This window comes from Anas platyrhynchos, chromosome 1, assembly GCF_047663525.1.
Source record: "Anas platyrhynchos isolate ZD024472 breed Pekin duck chromosome 1, IASCAAS_PekinDuck_T2T, whole genome shotgun sequence".
In the NCBI taxonomy this organism is placed as follows: domain Eukaryota; kingdom Metazoa; phylum Chordata; class Aves; order Anseriformes; family Anatidae; genus Anas; species Anas platyrhynchos.
This window is the reverse complement of record NC_092587.1, coordinates 191,581,535-191,601,317: the sequence shown is the minus strand read 5'-3', so window position 1 is coordinate 191,601,317 and position 19,783 is coordinate 191,581,535.

Sequence of the window (19,783 nt, the reverse complement as noted above, 5' to 3'; positions counted from 1 at the left end):
CATATGTTTGTGCACAGCCAAAGGTGAATTTTGTGCCATAAAGTGGGTATTGTTTTGCAGGGACATTCTTATATTAGAATTTCATTTTGACCTTTCACAAACCTACCCATTTTTTCTAGACAAATTGTTGTCATTTTTCTTTAAGACTAGAGCTGGTAAAATTTACATTTATAGTAAGAATTAAATGCAAAACATATAAAGGTAATATGCATAAAGTGGTATGTACTCTTGGCCACTGTTGGCCTATAACTGAAATAGGTAGCTTGCCTCAGAATGAAGAAATGCATCAGTAATATTTTATACCTCAGGAAGCTCTACTTTTCAATTTTTGAACTCTTCTTTCATTTCTGCCTTTGAGAAAATCTTGCCTGGTAGAAATGCAAAGCAAAACTGCTTGAAACTAGAGAGGATTGCTACTTTTCATCAGAAGTCTGCTAAGTTCCAAGCTAGAATATGTTAATATCTAGAGAATTATCCTTGGAGATAACTTTAGATTTCTTTCACCATCAACATAATTGCAAGGTTTGTCTTAGAATGTATATAGTGATTGTGCTTTTTTTGGTTTGTTTATCTTTTTAAATTATTATTTTGTTTGTTTGTTTGTTTTTAATGTGTTGCATTTATTTGAGCTGAATTGTTATCTGTGGACTCAGTATACACCTTACAAAATCCTGTTTGTAATTTTTTTCTTACAAGTCATTATTTTAAAGTGAGCTACTAAGGTCCCAGATATTTTTAAATGAAGACAAGTTTCTAGATAAAACCTTAAGCGAATCCTTCCTATTATGGTTCAGTAAATGCCTTCACAGATTTTTTCCTCACAGAAAAAAAACCTCATTTCCTCCTTTGGTGCCTATTGCATACTATATTTGAAAACTTTTTTTTTTTTTTTTCCTTTACTTACTATTCAAGAGCTTATTCTATTGCCTTATCTGCAAGCATAAGTTTTAAACTATGCAACTGTCCATTAAAGTTAATGATAATTACTTGGTTAATTAATTATGATAATTATTTTTCCTGGTCAACTACTTCAGAAAGAATTTACATGTTTTCAAGTAGATATAGAAAAAATAATGTGGCTCTGTGCTACTAAGAGGAAAATGTCTGCTTTAGACATGCCTGATAGAGTGAGATAAAAGATATAAAAAGAAGTCAAAAGGTAAACAGACTCTTGGCAGGAGACAGATGCAATTTGGTTCCTTGGAGGGCCTGAATAATTATTCTAGTAAGGGGAATATTCTCTCTCACACATTAAGCATTTTCAGATTTCAAAATGACCTACCTAACTTGAGTTCCATTAAAACAGACAAAATCTTTTATGTTTTGAGATTGTATAAAGAAATACCACTTTGTATTTGCTTATACTTGCAAAAATGATACCTTCGTATGATTTAGATACTTATGCTCTTCTTTTGATATGACTCAAGAGGGACTGTTTTACTCTTCAATAAAAATTAAACCATTTTTACACCACATAAATTCTGATGATTCTAATCATATGCATTATGAACTTTGCCCACATCATCTTTCTCAGCAAAAGTAAAACACAAAATATGAATTTGCTATTGCATCACAGAAGATGAAGAACGTAGTAAATACTGCTGTTCATATATTATACCGTTTAAGGAAGCATTCTAACTTAAAATATATATATATTATAATGATAATAACAAAAATAAAGCTTGATTTTTCCTTTTAGTTTCATTTCAGTAATCAAGCTTGCAGCATTTATATGGAACTCAAAGAACTTGGAGAGTGATGAAGGAAGCAGTAATCAGCCTGAAAAGATGTTGAATCTCTGATGAGAGTTGAATATGTCAGATTAAGATATGTTCTAGAAAGGGAGGATCCCTGAACAACTGCTAGTCACTTTAAATTATTCTGCATTTCAAACAGGAAATCATCCAATTAGACTAACAGCTGCAGAGATTGAAATAAGCTTTGCATATCAGAAAATTAAAGAAAATGCAGCTGAGTACTATGTAAAGCAGTAAGGTAAGACCTTTTCCCTCTCTTTTTCTCCCATAAAATTTAATTTCAATGACTTTTTATTAAGGTAATGACTTCTAAATTGTCACACATGATTAAAACAAGAAAAATCATTTATCATGAATTGTGATGGATCGTTTTATCTGACACTTCATATGGGTGTTCTATTTGTCCTAAACTGTCGATTGTCTCTTTCAAGGTGGGTGGAGACTTCTGTATTTCTTCTTTTCCCAGTTTAGCTCCTATATCACCATTATTATTTGAAAAGGTTTTAATGAAGATGACCAACACTATCTTATTGAAATGAATCTCCTAGATGAGTCATCAACATTTGAAACTCTTCTCTAGAGAACAGCCTGAGATTTCAAACTAAAAAAAGAAAAAAGTATTAAAAAGTTGCAGAGGTCAAGAAAAGTGGTAACTCAGAAGAAGATGGAAATGAAATTTTATATAGGCTCAGAAGATGTAAAACAGCCTATATGTTTTACATTTAAAATAATGTTTACCATTAAATAACTGGACTAATATCACACGTCAGTCTCTAAAAAGACAGAATGGATGGAGCGATATGTCACCCACAAATTAAATTATAAACTTATTTCCATTTTATTTTTGGGAGGACATGTATTTTAAGCCAAGACAAATATTCAGACAGTAAAGCTATATACTTCCATAATGATTCTCTTAGGCATACACAGATACTCTCTTCGTGCTTTTGGCAGTGTACATCCCACAACTGGCCTTCCAGATACATGCTTCATTTCTGAGGAGGCTGTTCCTTAAAGAACCTCAGGCCTTATTTAGGACTTAGATTTTTTTTAACTCACAATGTATTAAATGTCATGGCACATTCTTATGCTACATACACAATTCCTCCTACAGGCTTAGCTCCTAAGTGTTTTGCCTGGGGTTTCTGTCCCTTTAATACATACACAACATCTTGCAACTTACCACAAGTGTTTCTTGAAAACACAACTGAATCTCCAGCAGGCAGAGATGCAGCCTTTAAACGTCATAATTCCTCTCAGCTTACTTTAAAAAACATCATTCCCCTGATGCCTTTTAAATGAGCCTCCAAGCCTAATTAGGAAAAAGTCTAATAATTTTCCTTAATATGTAATTTCAAATTGCTTTCTTTAGAAGATCTTTAACTACTGTTCAAGCACTGAAAGTCTTCATAAGATCAAAGACAAATTCATCAAGAAGAGTACATGGAGGAAAAGTGACTAATTTACTGTACCCATGTATATTCTATATTCACCTCACATCAAGATTTTAAGCAACTCTGGAATTACCAGATCTGAATTGCCACTGAAAGGATTTTATTATTATTTTTAGTTTTATTTTTAGTTTTAGTTAAAGTATATAATTTCAATAAGAAAGAGGAATTGAAGAAAATCCAGCAGACATTCTCTTGCAGCTGACAATCAAAGAATTCAAAGGCTAAGCTGCCCCTAAAGAATGAATTTTTCTAGACCTACAGATTTAAGCACTCCAAGAAAAAGTTTCTAGGCCAAAACTCTTTGCAAACAGTATAATTTAACTTTAAAAACAGATTCTTAACTTTTTAAAAAGGTGTATATTTAAATGATTGATGGAACCAAAGTTTAAAATATATTCAAATGAAAAGTTTGAACAGAAAGACTTGCTTTTATGATACACAAAAGATGCTTGCCCTTGGGGGGGGGAAATTAAAAAAAAAAAGTTAGGTTTAATATTCATTAATGTAGTAGAGTAATTATCTAATGCTTTGGGACCCAAGAGTATCATAGAGCTACATTAACTCTGACGAGTGCATGGAACTCACTGTGGCCACTGCTGAAATGCTGAAGCATATGGGGGAGTGGGAGGGTGAAGGTGGGGGGGAAGAAGAAGAGTAATATCTGTAATACTAAAAAAAAAAAAAGTACAATTATTGATGTCTATTGATGTCCGGAGACAAAAGTCTGAAGAAGGGTGCTGGCATACAGCCAACAATGTGCACTTGACCTGCACACATAGCTTTTTAGCTCGTGTAGAGAGTCCAGTGTTTGGCCTTTGTGTTGGACAAGATAGCATCCAGAGCTGTACAGCTGCCCATAACACAACTGATCTCAACCAGAAATTAAAAACAGTCACATCCATGGAACTGAATTCAGCCAGGAGGCATATAAATACCTGATTGTACTTATCCACTACCTTGTCTTACACCTGTGGTGTATCCTGCCAAGGAAAAGTCCAAAGAAGTTATGGAAGTGCATTTTTCAGCTATTGTCAAAGATGTTTTCTTTTATTACCTAATAAGGTTCACTTGATTTGACATTTGACTGTAACATAGTTAATGTAATCATGCTTGAAGGCTACACAAGGTCCATTGAAGATCATCTGTAACATTTTTTTTATTTTTTCTTCTTTTTTTCCTCAAAGAAGATTGACCAAAGCTCTTCATGTTTGTATTTGAAGGGACTAGTCACGTAGAGGATTCTCTACTTTGTGGCCAATAAATACTGATTTGATCTGGAATGGTAGTTCAGTATATTCTGGTACTATACTGGTAGCCCAGTATATTCTGGTGTGGTGGCTTTTTTTTGTATAGTCAGAGATTTTAAACTGTTTCTTAGACTGTGTCATCCAAATATCTGTGTTACTGTTTTTGTTTTTTAAACTTTTTCTTTAAGAAAAAAAGAAGAGTAACTTCAATCATCTAAGTAAATCTCATACAAAACAGGGACCAAGACTTCCACAGATGAGCTCCTGAGTTCTGTTTATAATAATATTTTAAAATAGTATGCATTTTAGAAGCATGTCCTGCAGGTCTTCAAAATTGTTCACTGTAAAGATTGCTGTGTTGCTTCAAAATCGAATAGCTGGCTACTATGAACTTTACTCTTCAAAAGACAAGACATTAATGTAATGATTATTAGTCACCACATGGTTTTGAAAAACAGGTCATGCTAAACTAGCTTCACATTATTTTTTTTGAGAATATGACTTTGCCTGACACATGCAGAAGTGCTAATTTTTGCAATTTTTGTAATGCATGACTTGATGCAACACACCTTAGGGTTAAGAAACACGAGTGAAACAAAATTTGTATGATACATACTAGATGGATTAAACACTTGGTTATATGGTTACATTATTATTTCATTTTGAGGGATTATAAATAAGAAATCTTGGTCAGTTAGGTGAACTTCTATGAAGACCCTATAAAGATTTAATTATTTGGATCGGAATTTAAATTTTATGTCATCTTTTGGTGAAAAGGCAAAACATCAGTTACAAAAAGAAAAAAAAAAATAAAAGAAAAAAGATTATTCACAGAAAAAAAAAAAAGTAGTAAGCATCGCTATAAGGAAGTCAGATGGATGTGGAAAAAGCTAGATTTAAAACAAAACAACAACAAAAAAACATTGATTTGTTGTGTGTATGTACATATATATACACACATATATACATGTATATACGCATTTAGAAGTTCCAGTGTGGCCAAATTTTGGAATCTGTCACAGCTGCAAACAGGAAACTTTCACAGGAAAGCAGTGACTCTGGAAAAGATGTATAGATACTAGTGGGGGATCTGTATATGAGCTTCTGTTTTGGTGCCACAGATGAAAAGGTTAATGTGATCCCCAAATGTATCAATTCTGATATTACTGGTAGCCAAAATAATCCATTTGTCATACTGTAGAGCCTGGTGGAAAACTGGCTGATTCAGAAGATTACAGCAAGACATTAAAAGGTTGAACAAAGTCTTGGAATGAAAAACCTGAGAAGCTGAACTGATCAGTTTGAATAAGGATAACTTAGATGGGTAATTAGATCACAGTCTATATGGAAGAAAAACTTAATAATGAACTTTTCAGTCTAGCAGAAAGTGTTGAAAAAAAAAAAAAAAACACTAAATGGGAAAGCTGAAGATGGACAAATTTGGATTGCAATTCAAGGATATCACTAGAATGAACAACTCAGTATTTTGGTTAGAATACATGTACAGATGTTCATTCTCCAAAAATCATTCTAAATAACAATCCAAAAGGCAACTGTGTATTTTAAGGAACTAGTAACTGTTCTTTAGTTCCCAATAATTACACTTTTCTCTTTAGTTTCCATTTAACAGCTGACTAAACCCATAATTACTTGTAAACATGTTAAACTAGCTCCTGGTATGCACCAGAGAAATTGTTATTGGTTTGCACACAAATGTAAACAAATCAAGATTACTTGCAGTAATAATCACCATCAATTTTTAGTTAGGTTAAAAAAGGTTAAAAAACTGTCCTTCATAATTTCAGGAAATTATTTTAATGTAAATGTTGGTACGAAAACAAACAAACAAACAAATAAATACAGTATGCATTTGCTTCTGTTTAAAGTCCCTAAGTTTTCTTTTTTTTTCATTTAAATCATACTTTCTAGAGATGCTTGACTACTCATCTATCTCATTATCTCTTTTGTGTTTTGGCTCTCTGGCATCAGAGAGTAGCTCATCTTCTCTTTTATTTGGCAGAAAACTACTCATAAGACCAGCAAGATTGTTTACTTCCAATTTGTCCTGGACTTAGAAAAGAGGTAAAAACACACTAACTCACTCTTCCCCTCTTGTACATTTGACTCTTATTAAAAGAATTTAAACATAGTAATTTTTAAATTCTAACAATTGAAATCTGCCCAACAGGTTTCAGAAATATCAACGTTTTTTGTGTTTGTGTGCATATTCTAGCTTATAAACCATTATTCTGATTCTGGTGTATAAGCAAAAAAGATTTTTTTTTAATTTGTTTTTCTCCAAGACCTGAGCGTTGAAGATATCATTTTACTGACATCTCAGTTTTCTGCTGATTTAATAATCTTTATCTCTTCCCTTTTTTTTGTATGTGTAATTCTTTTTAAATAACAGCTACATGAGAAAATTACTTCAGTAAGATGGAACAAGTATAATTTATTCTTATGTTGACACTCATTTTTATGTGTTTGTCTATTTTAATCATTATCTTCTCATTTTAAATTATCAACATTTTAGATAAATGAAATCTTTTGAGTATTCATTTAACTGTATTACAGTATTTCTTGTTGAGCTAATATTTAGAATCATAGAATCATAGTTTGTGTTGAAAAGAACCTTAAAGATCACTCAGTTCTAACCCCCTGCCATGGGTAGGGACACCTTCCACTAGACCAGGTTGCTCAAAACCCCATCCACACCTCCAGGGATGGGGCATCCACAGCTTCTCTGGGTAACCTGTTCTAAGGCCTCACCAACCTTACAGTGAAGAATTTCTTTCTTATATCAAATTTGAACATACCTCCTTTTAGTTTATAACTGTAACCCAATTTACATTGTTTTATAATATTTCAGATGCGTTAAGAAATAATGCTGGTCATTGCAAAACGTTTTTTTGTTTCTTAAATAATTTGGATTGAAAAAAAATATTTGATGTAATGCAAAACTATTATTTATAATTGTCTTAGATTTTTAGTCAAAACTAACAAATCCCAAAATTTAATCCTAAAATAAAAGTCTGAAAAATGCTGTTTTAAAAGATCAAAATCAAAATGTGAGCTTTTCAAAACAATCTCTATTAAAAAGTAATTTCAAGTAATACTGAAATTTCAGTGACCTCAACACTGTACTTTTTAGTGAATTAGCTATTCATTTCGTTATTCATCTTTGTTTCTTGGGCCTATCTGGATAGATTGCTCATTCCTCTTCATGGAAAAGAAATGACTTACTCATTTTTCTTGGCTGATGTTGCAATACGTCTTTCTGTAAAAAGGTTGTAGGACTGGCAGCAACAAAGGAGGGAAAGATTAACTGTCTTAATACTATACATTAATGCTTGGGCTGCATGAGAAGGAAAAATAATATTTCCCTCTTGCTTGTGGGTCTTAAAGTGGTTAGTATTAGACGAGGTTTCTCATAACAGTAATAACTTTTTTCTGTACTATAAATTATTTCTATTTTGTAGGAGAACACACAAGGCATAGAACCTTGTTTTTTGACAAGAAATAATCTTGTGCAGAGGTAATTTTCATTGAGTCAGCTCAGAGAAACTAGTAAAACAAGGAAATTAACTACCCTACAGAATTGTCTTTCTCTCCGTGTATTCCCCAAACGAGCAGTCACCTGTGTTCCTAAACTGAAAAAAACAATGTGAATTTAGTGATTTGGGTAATGTTCATGGTACTTGCTATCCAGGCATAGTTTGAAGAGCATCATCAGTTCCCTATCACTTTGTACATATTTCTACTGAATGTTACAAGTTTATTCAATAGTTTGAAAGTCACAAGTCTTGAAGTGTTAGAAGCACATGCATTACATTTATTGGGAAGTGTAAAGGGCTGACTGCTCTGGGAGCCAAAGGTGACAACTGGGCTGGCACAGCAGGGACCTTTCTGATGAGGACACAATGTTTGAGCAGTGCAGAGCAGAGTAGAGCAGGTCAGCAATGGTGACCAGAGTTAGGCATGGTCCAGATTGCTGTGTGCTTCTGTAGTAAAAAGGCAGAGCTGAGGTTAATTAAGTTGTCTGGACAGGATCAGAGCCAAACTCAAAAAAGGCTGAAGTCTCACAACTTAGACAAAGCAGCTCAGCTCCTTCTCCAGATTACCCATCCTGGCACACACTGCCTTTAAATCATGGTCAGAAAGGTTCAATGTGTTTAAAACTCATCTCTTCACTGGAAATTAGATTCTTTTTAACACCATGAGATGTTAACATGTAGCTAACATGTAATACCATGTAGTTAACATGAGATGCTACACAGATATATTTGGAAGACATAAGAAACCACCATCACATATCTGGATGCTGCTGATTTTGGAGAATGCCCACAGACCAGTGTGAAGGAAAAATCTGTAAAGATCTAAGAGTCATGACAGAATAGATGATTAGTAGAAGAAAGCAGGAAAAAGGTCATAGAAGTAGGAATCATTGCACAGAGTGAGAGCATAACAAAAGACAAAAATAACTGCATAGAAAAAAATCAGTAAGAACTATTTCTAGAGAATGGCACTCCTCATATTTTAATTAACAGTAAAATGTTAATTAACAATAAAATTAATATTGGTGGGAAAAACCTAGTCCTATATGCTTGTACTATATGATCTTTGTCAGAAAAAAACAATACCCAATTTCTCCTGCAATACAGAATCATGCAGAAGATATTTTTTTTTTCTTCTGAATAATGAAATATTATTCTGAAATTGAAATATATATATATATATTTCTATTTTTCTGCAAAATATTGTGATGTATTGAAAACATAATACATTCAAATAAGTTACTTGCTGGGATCATCCGTCTGAAATGCTTAACTTTTTTTTCTTAACTTTTCAGCTGTTCCTATGTACTGTAAATGTAACAAGTTAAGTAGTTTCTCCTTCTTGGACAACTCACTTTTACACTACCTATCTCATCAACAACAAAAAGAAGTGATAGTTCCAAGGAAAAAGAGATTGTTATCTGTGGTTTCAGGTTAGCTCCCAAATCTAAGGGTACTTTCCACAACTTCCGGTTACTGCATTCTAAATATAGTGGCAGTGAAATAAAAAAGTTTTTGATTAAAATGGTCTCATAACACAGTCATTCATAACATTATGAATGAGTTTCAGATGGGATTTGTTAAATTAATGAGATAATGACATATAAAAGTGATGCTACATATAGGTGTCTATCCATGAGCTGTGTGCCCAGTCTCTAATTAAAACTAGTAAAGATGTGGTTGTCAATGAAGGCTAGAAGGTAAGATTCATCTCACCCTAAAGTGACTCTAAGGGGTCTCAATTCAGACACACACACCATGTAGTACTATTTGTGATTCTTCTGGATACCTAAGACATCCAAATTAGAGTAACATATATGGCACAGACACAGAGGAGCCATACTTTCTTGGAATGGTAGCTGGACATCAGGTACCTGGAGTATTTCCAATGCCATTTAATGTCATTTGCATGACAAGAGAATTACTAACCTTGTTCTTGGTCTGCCAAATCTCTTTGTGGTTTTCACTGGGTTTATAGATCTCCCTCCACTATAAAGGCAGATGAGATGTCTGCCTTCAATGCAAACACCTACAGGTAGATATTTAAATTCTAATTTCAAATTGAATCTTATCCTATGAGCGTATAACTATGGAGACAGTATTTAATACAAGCTATTATAAAGAAGTATTCTAATTTTGTTGAAGGTAAAGCATAAAATTTAATTTAGAAAACTAAAAGAAACTTGTTTAATATCTCACAATAAGAAGAAGATGTAATTTCTATGAGTCTGATGGCTGTGAAAAGGGTTAACAATCAATAGACAGAAGCAAATCAAACATATGGGAAGAATTGTGGCTACTAAGTCAATGCCCATTATCACTCCCTGATCACCTTGACCAGAGCCACCAACTCACAGCTCATCAGGAGTTCTGAGAGTATTCCACTTGGATGTGTTAATAAAATAAATAAATAAATAAATAAAATAATAAAATGTAATAATAATAATAATAGTAATAATAATAACAATAGTAACAGCAGCTAAATCTTTATTACCTTAGACTTTCTGAGCTAAAAAAAAAAAAAAAAAGCCTTCCAAAAGCAGGCTTCAACTGACCCAATGTATTTTCTGATTATGAGTAACATGCAGACATGTTTGCAACTATATCTCAATGGTTCTTGAGCAATGTTGAATAAAAATTATTCTTTTCATAATTATGGTGTAACTGATTATAATCCCTCGTTGGGGAGAACCTTCTGAATTTTCTTAAAAACACATAATACATGTTTTTTTAGCTCTGAAAAGTTGGGTAGTCAATGTAGCATACAACCTATACTGTAAAAGTCATGCAGTCAATGTTATGGGAGGAAAAACTTGTTTCAGTTGAAAACAAACTTTTAACTGTCATTTTCTACTTTGGGCGAAGAGAGTAGGAAACTGGTAAATTAAAACATAGTCAAACTATCAATGATAGAACCACATTACTGAAAAAACTTTACTTGTTTTCTAAGTCTTCTAACAAGCTAATGTTTCTTCTTAACATGAAAAAAAAAATATGTATGTTTGACAAAGCTAAAGCTGAAGCATTTATTCAATTAATTGAAAATGAATCAATATTTTTCACAGTTCTGTCACTCTTGTTTTTTTACGCTGCTTTGGTCTGTCTTCTTTATGTTTTGCATATTAAAATTATGTCAACCTACTGTAGTTTAATAATACAATCCATACTATTAACATTCAAGGTCTCTTCAGATCTGCACCCCATTGTATTCAACTGAATTTGCTACAAATAACTTAAAAGCTAAAAGGAAAATATGTTGTTATTTGTCTTTCACAGAGATGAGATACATAGATTAAGATCCAGAGAAAATGCTTCGGCTCAGGAAAGAAGATGAGGTTAACATTTAAGAACTTAAATCCAATATAGAGGTTCAGAAAATTATCTGCTTTGAATGAAGCTTTATGGCAACAGTGTCTCCACCCTGTCCATCTTTCTGCTCTGGAACTTATGCTGTCTCAATATGTTCTTCCTGTTATCAGCCAGTTAATAATAGAATTATATAGCAGAAATATTAAAAATGCACAGTGAAAACAGCAACTACATCAAACAAACAAACAAAAAAAAAAAAAACACAGCAAAACATCGGTACAAAAAGAATTAAGCTGTATCTGACCCCCTCCCCCTAACACACACACACAGACAAGAAGATCAGTTACTAGACCAAAGAATTTTCCTCCTAATTTCTCTTTCAGACTTTGATTATTGTACTTGTGTCCTCACAGTAGCACAACCACCATAGAGTGAATTATGCCATAACATATAGTGCTCTATGTCCTGCTATTACAATACTCTCTTGGTGTTTATGAGGTATTTCTATGAATTGAACTTAAAATCTAAGTGTTCCTACATTCTTTTAATAATAAGTTGTATTTAAACAGATTATTTAGTGGCACTACCACATGCAGAAAAGCTCTACAAAATTGATATCATGACTGAACAGAGGAATCCGAAATTTCACTTAGGGCAGGATTTTTGAAAAACAGAATAGCATCTCCAGATAAGTTGTCTAAGGTTGTGCTGATTTCTGAGGAAGCATATTGAAGCTGGAAAAATATATACATGCATGCCTTTACTGGTTATTGTAATTACATTATGCAAGGAAGCCACCTGCTTTTACTAAAGACTTTCCAAAATCTATTGGGTTGCTGTAAAAAATATATATATATATATATATATATATTATATATATATTAGGCTGAGTCATAAAATGAGAAAAGAAAAAATATATATATACTTTTCCCAAAGACTATAAATCTGGTCTTATAGCAGAAATTGCAAGAGTTAATATTAACAAGGAATTTGGAGCACAATCTTTTCTTGTAAGAACAGTTTCAATGTGTTTTGAGAGAAGCCAGTATTTTGTTCCTCCATATAATTTTCTACTGTTTATTTACACTGTTACTGTTTATTTACACTGTTACACTTGGATTCTATTTAATTTATTATTATTATTTTTTTTAATATTTCCTTCTTGATCTTCAAATAGTAATTTTCTATGGCTTAGATAAACAGAGGAGTAATATTTCTTTAACATTATTTGCATAATAATTCACATAATAAATATTTAAAAAGGCACAAAAGTGAAAAGATGCTTCCCTGTCTTGGTCTTGGAAAGTCAGGATTTAGCTGTTTTTGAAAAGCTTGCAGTTGGATTATCAGATAAGGTTTATATAAATATTAAGTTCTCTAGAGCTTTAGGATGGCTTAATGAGCCTCACTTTTCTTAACTTTTACATGTCATATATTGGAGTACAAGAATTTTAAATTGTAAGGTAGTTTGCAGAAGTTTTGCAGTAAATCTCAGAATGTGATAATTTATAGTAATTATCCTTTGGATTTTTGAGACTTTTAATTTTTACCAACTTCAGGTTAGCCATTCTTAAATGGGATCCTAACTAGAGCAAGAATCTAATCCTAAATGAATATATTGAAATGAGCATTTTTCATCAGGTCACATTCTTGGTGCAAACTGCAGTTCTTGTTGCTCTAACATTTTCTTATTTTTTTTTTTAATAATAATAATAATAAAAAAATCAGCACTTCTGCTAAATTTTTGGAAAAAAAAAATGTTTTATGTGTCATCATTACTGCACAGAAAAAAAAAAAAAAAAGGTGAAATTTACAGTCTTGTCAACAGAATCTCAAGTGTGTTTTTTCCACTTTCATGCTTTTCCTCAGGTACTACAACACTTCCTTTCGTGGTTTTACTCAGCCGGGCAGCTGAGCTCCACCTCACCACTCTCTCACTCCTCCTTGTTAAGGGGAAAGGGGGAGAAAACACAATGAAAAGGGCTCAAGGGTTGAGATAAGGACAGGGAGATCACGCAACAACTATCATCATAGGCAAAATAGACTCAGCACAGGGAGAATAAAGTTAATAAAAATCTAGAAAAGTGAGAAATAAAGAAAACAAACTAAAAACACCTTCCCCCTGTCGTGGTTCCGCTCGAGTGGGCAGCCGAGCTCCACCACAGCCGCTCTCTCACTCCCCCTCCTCAATGAGGAATGGGGAGAAAACATGTGAAAAGGGCTCAGAGGTTGAGATAAGGATGAGAAAATCATGCAGTAATTATTGTAACGGGCAAAACAGACTCAGCATAAGGAGATAGTAAGATTTATTGCCTATTACTAACAAGCTAGAGAAGTGCGAAACAAAGGAAAGAAACCAAAAACACCTCCCCCCCTCCCCCCATCCACCCTCTTCCACCTCCTCCCCCCGAGCGGTGCAGGGGAACAGGGGAATGGGAGTTATGGTCAGTCTACAGCACTTCTTCTCTTCCGCTCCTTCTCGGTCACTCTCGTCCCCTGTGCTGTGGGGTCCCACCCCACATGGAGAGCTCCTGCGGGGGCTCTCCATGGGCCACAGCCTCCTCCGGGCCACATCCACCTGCTCCACCGGGGGCTCCTGCATGGGCTGCAGAGTGATCTGCTCTGTGTGGGACCCATGGTGTTATGTATGGAGTGGTATTTTGTGTCAAGAAAATGGTTGATATTAATAAAGAAGGGGGAGATTTGGGAGTGTGGCCATGGGGGTCGGAAAGCCCTGTGGTTGATGGTAACATCAGACTCTTAATGATGAGGCCATCAGGAATGTAAAAGAGTTTAGAGGGAACAAAGAAGGTTGATTCAGGAGACTCCATGTAGTCTCGGGTTCCTTGTTCTCCAGCCATTAAGGCATGGAAGTTTCTGGGTGTTTGCTGTCATTGTTATTTGCAAAGTTGTTTGACCAATGAAAAGTTGTTTTTTAAAAGGACTGCTGTGGAGAGAAGGGTATAAGAGGGGAGCCTGCCCTCGAGATTAAAAAAAAGGCAACACGATGAAGTTATGCCATCAATAAATAAGTAGAAAGAAGGAATGAAAAGGAACAGGCTAGCAGAACAGGTACCATGATGGGGACAGGCAAATTGATTGCCTCATGAAGATAGGTTCGGCCAGACTCAACAAATCGCTCAGAGAAGCTCATACAGAAAGTCACTGGAAATATGTTCACTGGAGCTGGAAAAAAGCTCAAGTTGAGAGAAGTGGACGCGAGCACACAACTGCCCCTCTCTGGTAAGCAGTTGCGCATTATGGGGGATCATACGTCCTTAGGAACAAAGATTGTCCTGGTAGCCTTACAGCTTATTCTCCTTACTATCAATCAATTTATGATCCTGAAATATGGGACCAAATTGAGGTCAGGGTGTGGGACTCTGCAACTAAAAATGACAAGGTTGCGGTGGGATTGCTCAGCACCTGGCGAGCAGTCTCTGAGGCCTTAAAGAGCAGTGTGGGGCCACAGTCAGAAACGTGTGGTTTGCCAGACAGTGAGGGAACTGCGGGCTCCTTTACTGATCCAACCGCTACACCATCGGCCCCTCTGCTGCTACAGCCATCGAAGGCTTTTGCTGTTACGCCCCCTGAACGTGCCTTTTTACCCAGGCCATATTGGCCTTGAAAAGGAGATGGACATGCTTTTCTTCGATCTGGGAAGAACGGGATACATAAGGACTGAAGGCCAAGTTGCTTGATAACTTAAAGCAAGACATGTTATTCAAAAGGAATGGAAAATGGAGACTGTTAAGTCATGCAACTTAAAGGATTTTTTGTTACCTTTCCTGATTGTACATATGTATAGGCATACTCGGGTTTAGGACATAAAAGCAATGTTCTCTGTATTTAGAATGTTCGTGTGTGCGTGTGGAGTGTAGACTCCCTGCACACCCAGCACTGTTTACTTGCCTTTTATACCTTTTGTATCTTTTATACCTTTTATACCTTTTATACCTTTTATAAATATTCCTTTTATAAATATTACTAAATTCAGATTGAGTTGAGACTTCATTTATAACAATGGGCTGCAAGGGGACAGCCTGCTCCACCAGGGTGCTCTCCACAGACCACAGGGGAACTTGTGCTGCATGCCTGGATCGCGTCTTCCCGTTCCTTCTTCACTGACCTTGGTGTCTGGAAGGCTGCTTTTCACTCTTTGCTCTCCCAGCAGCTGTAGCGCTGTACAGCAGCTGCCCTCCTCCTGCACTCACCTTGGGGGCTGAAGGGCTGCTTCTCTCTCAGCTCTCACCCCTCCCTTCCAGCTGCTGTAGCACAGCATATTTCCCCTTCCTTCAGTCTGTTTTCCCAGAGGCATAAACAACATCACTTATTTGCTCAGCTCTGGTCAGCAGCAGGTCCCTTTGGAGCCGGCTGAAATTGGCCCTTACATGGTACAGCTTCTGGACTCTTCTTGCAAAGGCCACCCTTGCAGCCCCTTGCTACCAAAAGCTTGCCACATAAAACCAATTAATTCACTTTTCTACAACACCTGCCTGCAGGAATCTGAATCCAAAGGGAGCAAGTTTGTGGGTATGAGCCACTCAAGGATGAGCCATTTTCAGTCTTTTCTACTGATGCTTCTTCATCTTTTACATTATCATTGATTCAGCAAAGAAAAGAATGAGCGTACCCAAGTGGTTACAACATTCTTCTGAAAGGTAAGTCAAAAACATGGCTAACTGAAGCTAATTTGTTGACAACAGAATTAACAGTGATTCTGTTTGAAACAGAAATGTTGTTGTTCCCAGAACAAGGCTAGAAGACTAGGACATTGGTAAATGGATCCCTTCCATTATCTGGAGTGAAAAAGTAATTATAGAGACAAAAATATTATTTACTAAAACATCACTGTTGTTACCGTGGTATGAATGGTGTGATTTTCATAGCATTTGTTGGGAAGTTTACACTGTGATTTGGATATTAATAATACATCTGTCAGAGCTGGTTAAAAGGATACCTCAACATTTCTAAAATGCATACAATTTCGGAAAAAGAAAAAAAAAGATGAAAAATACAATTGGGTCTAGAACTTGATGGAAACACAGAAATCTTGAAAAGAATGTGCCTTCCTTTCTCATTTTCCTTTCCAACCTCCCTGCTAGTAAAAAGCATGTGTGCTAGGGTAAAAAATTCATTTTAAATAAAACAAAGTAATTAAACCATGCAAAAACAGAGAAAAGATGTGGCTAACACTGACTTCCAATACTTTAAACCATTTTTCCAGCTAACCATTACTAAACACTTTCTAGAAAAACAAAAGAAGCAACTTAATACCAGTTTAGTTTTCAGTGCAATCTCATTTCAGTCTTTAGTACACCCAACTCGTATTGCTTGTTAATGGCATATTACTTTTGCTGGTTTTTGCAGTTTCCACTTGCTGATTCCACTTGATGATTCTCTCCAATTGTTAAGGCATTTTACTGTATAATGCTGTCTTCATATTTCCTGTACATGAAATGCAATAGTGGACTCAAAAATTAATGCCAAACCAACATGTATAAAATGCTTGAGATATCACAGACTCATAGAATGCTTGAGCAAACTTGCAACATGAGCAAACTCTATAATATGAAAATTTGCTTAGTGTCATAAATCTGGGCTGTGTGTTTCCCAGCATTAAGAATCGTAGAATCATTAAGGTTGGAAAAGACCTCCAAGATCATCTGGATCTCCTACCACCAGTACTATTTTATTTGATGGATTTATTTATTTGATTTATTATTTGATTTAGGTAATGTGAGGTAACCTTAACTGCAACCCTTTAGCAGTGTGATCTTACCAGAGATAAATGGTGATCTTACCACAGATGTTTTTCCTACTGGCCATAGGAAAAGGGTACTAATCATAACCAGTGGAAGAAAGCAGAGGATGTTTTCCTGGAAAATAGTGACCGTCGTGACCTGAAAACAAGATGAATAAATGACTAACAGTAACTGGACATTAGTAACTAAAATAAAAATGTGTATGAGAGTTGTATTATTATTTATTGTCTTTTTTTTAAAGTAGTGATAGTTTATTGTTTACTAATTTTAGTTATTACTATTTTGCTAAGTTTAGTTTATAAAAAAAGTATTTGAATTAAACAAGGGCTTGTCTGTTTCTGCATCACAACATCTTAGCTGATCAACCAACTTTCACAGGATAGGGTAATTAAATTGGATGGGAAGTGTGTGGACAGAAGGCATTAGTTATTGAGAGCTATGAATTGATCACTGTGTTTGAGTACCAGGCTCCTGTGTGGAAGAAGAGATAACATGTAATCCTAAATATATTTTAAATACTATTTTGTAATAGTTATATTAATCAATATCTTTGATAATGTCTGTTAACCAATCTTTCATCTTTTTATTGCTGTCAACCTCTTTAGTTACAATAATTTTCCTTGAGTTTACATTTACTTTAGAAGTTTTTTAATAGGATTGCACATCAGACCTCTTTATGCAAAAGTAAGAGATATACAACTGAGTGATACTAGTGTGCTAAACAAACTCATATTAGTTCTTCTATTAAAAAAAAAAAAAAAGTTTTTAATTTCTTGTCTTACAGATGGGATGAAGAAAAAATATAGTCTCACACTTGTACATTTGTAAATCACCATGTTACTCAAGATATCAATCTTGAAAATGCAGTCTATTGTCATTGCTGAAAAGACTAGAAAACATGAGTGAGAATTAAGAGCTAGAAAGCTTACACATTTGTATAGATGTATTACAGTAGTGCAACAATTTTACCTGACTTTTCTGTATGTAGATACAAAGCAAAAGTAAAGAACAGTTTTCTGATTTATTGAGATTTGTTAAACTCAAAACACTTGGAGAACTGTTGGCAAAAACATGTTTTTAACAAAAGAACACATTGCCATCACAAGGCATGAGGAGACAAAAGGTTAATGTCCTTCTAAATGTACATTACCATATGCTTGAGTGGAGTTTTGTAGTGCTTTGTCTTCTTAGTTTTATGATCAAATAATTCAGTTGATTGAAGTTATGCCTGCTTACATTATGCATCTGACTGACTCATATCTGGTGCCTGTATCAGCTGACTGGTGAATGAGGAAATCATGGCCTAATTTCAAGTAAAATAACATTCTCAATTCTAACCTCTTAAAAATTATATTAAGCCTTCTAACTTATTTGAAGTTCAATGGTCATTGTATTAACATGTGGCTTTTCCACTGCAAAGCATTGTAGAGATATGATGTAAATAAGCAGTTTTGTGTCAAGAATTTCTTAGAGAGAATTTCTGATTTTACCATTTATGAACAAGTTTAAAGTTTTGCCACTTAAAACTAGGTTGAAGACACCAGCACTGGCTGAAGTCACTAATTTGAATGCCACTGTGCTGTTTCAGCCACTGAGACCTTTCCTGTTGTGACCAGTTCTTCACACATATTTCAGTGATTGCAGAACAGCACGACAGATTTCATTGTCCTCTTTTCATTGAATTCAGTGCTGAAAATACAGCTGAATCAACAGTATGAAATTAGACATATTTTTTCCCAAACAAAGGGAAACATTTTGTATAGCTGAAAAGTTAGTGTCTCATATTTCACTGTTTAAGATCTTTTTAATTACTGTGCCATGCAGAGAACTAATGTTTTGTATGTAAAGGTCTGTTTCTCCCTATCTATACACTTATTCCTTTGAATCGGTGTGACACTGTTTCATTTCTGCTTCTGGCTTCAAGTTTTATTGCTTTGATTTAGCTGAAAGCTGTTCATATTGCACTAGAGTGAAACCTAACAAGCATGTCTCCACATTTTGTTGCCTCATTTCGCATTTGTTTCATATTGTTATTTGAACTAGTGTACCTCTGTGTACCTCAGTTTATCAAAACTATTATTATCTATATCTTATTGCTAAAAGCAAATTTTTATTCTGAGAAGGTACACTTTTGATACTGTCTGTGTTCATAAGCAAAGGTCTTATTTCCCTGTAGTCATATCTAGTTGTATCTGAATGACTAGAAGTTGACAATCTATGGTTCTAGAAATTCAAAACATCATCAATGCTATGCACAAGTATTAAACACAACAGAAAAACACTGACAAAGTCTTTCTTCAGGCTTCCAGGTAACTGAAAATATCTACAATTTATTGAAGAGTCTGGTAAAAAATTGCACTTACGAATTAAGGAATTAATAGGTATAATTTCTGCAGTTCACTGTGGTGGAGCCAGAATGTCTCCACTGTTATTCACACGCATTGTAGGCTTCTATTTACCTTCTTTCACCTGTCAAGATCTCTTAACTGGGAAAAATACTCTGCCTGTTTTTCAAATTCTTGTTCCAGTTTGGTCTGTCTTGGCACGTATCCAGATAGTTCTTTCACTTCTTATCTTTACTTGAAAACTTTAAAGTGTTGGTGATTTTTATCAATACTTAGAGGAATGTTAAATATTTTAAAACTTGGCATCCTCAAATAAAACAGTGCTTGAAGACCCAAAAAATCTTTTGGGAAA